The following is a 1,291-nucleotide window of genomic DNA, read 5'->3' as shown; positions in this document are numbered from 1 at the left end:
TGGGGGGAGAGGGCGGGTGGGTTTTGGGTTGTGGATGGTCGTTCATAGTTGAGAGTAAGTGCATGGCTTGTGGTTCACTCATTATTAAAAAAAAAAAAAAAGGAAAAAAAAGAAGAAAATAACAGAAAAAAATCTTCCTCATACAATTACCATGGCAGCGCACATTCCCCAGTCCCATGGCAATGAGAATCAGTCCTGAAAGACGTCAGAAAATGAGAGAGGCTGAGTCCTTATCATTTCTTTCATCGCTGCAGTGCAACTCTTTACTCCTTCTTTTTGTTCTTTTTCATTTTAACTCATCTGTTTTACTTTATAGTTCCTTTCTTCTGAAACACTAAACTGCCAGAAACAGCACAGTTCACTCAGGCGCCACAGAGCACAACCGCGTTCAGACTCAGCTAACCGCTCCAGCTTTTCACAGCCAGCAGGGTGACAAGGCGTTCTCTGCTTCCTCACCACTACTCCTCCTCCTCCTCCTCCTCCTCCTGCTCTCTTCTGTTCGCTCATCATAGCTGTAGGACTTGGGGAGTGAAGTTTACACAGGGAAATGTATGTATGTTCGTACTGTACGTATGTGGGACGTGGAGGTGGAGCTTATGCTGTCATAGGACACAAACACACACACACACACACACACGTTAACACACAGGTATTAACGCGTTCTCCGCAACGATCAGGCTGAAGTCGGCAGTTATTTAAATCAGACATGATGTTTTCTCAAGCAAAGATGTCACAGGACACACCGCATCCTATCAGGTGCGTGTTTTTGTGTTCACCCGAGAGTCCACACTGAAGCCGTGCAGTTTTCAGTCTGGATGTTTACGATCTACAGTTTCACCTTCTGTCCTTTTGCTGTCACATTATCTGGGAATTTCACCGTCCTGGAAGACGTCTGAAATGCTGCTCCTTGATTTTTGTTTCCCTTTCCCTAAAAGGAGTCAATTTAAATATACCCAGTCTGGAATCGCTGGAATTGACTTATGTGTGTGTGTGTGTTGCCAGAGAACAGGGCATGGCTTCAGTGTCAGTTTTGACAAATCTCACACTTTGACGGGAACAAAAGCCTCCCCGGGAGCATGTGAATGAAAATAGATCCTCTCGGCTCACTGAGGAAAGGGTGTTAGAAAAATGTATAAGATCATGAGAAGTAGCCGGGCGTGTGGTGAGGATCCTGTTGCTCTGTATTTTTAGACTGCAGATCTCGTCCTAGCGGCAGAATTTCCAGCTGCATGTACGACTGCTGGCAGTTCGCCTCGTGGAACAAGTGAACCCTGCCCACTACTGGTGCAAA

This window comes from Cololabis saira, chromosome 1 (assembly GCF_033807715.1).
Source record: "Cololabis saira isolate AMF1-May2022 chromosome 1, fColSai1.1, whole genome shotgun sequence".
Classification (NCBI taxonomy): Eukaryota; Metazoa; Chordata; class Actinopteri; order Beloniformes; family Belonidae; genus Cololabis; species Cololabis saira.
Note: the sequence above shows the minus strand (reverse complement) of the source record.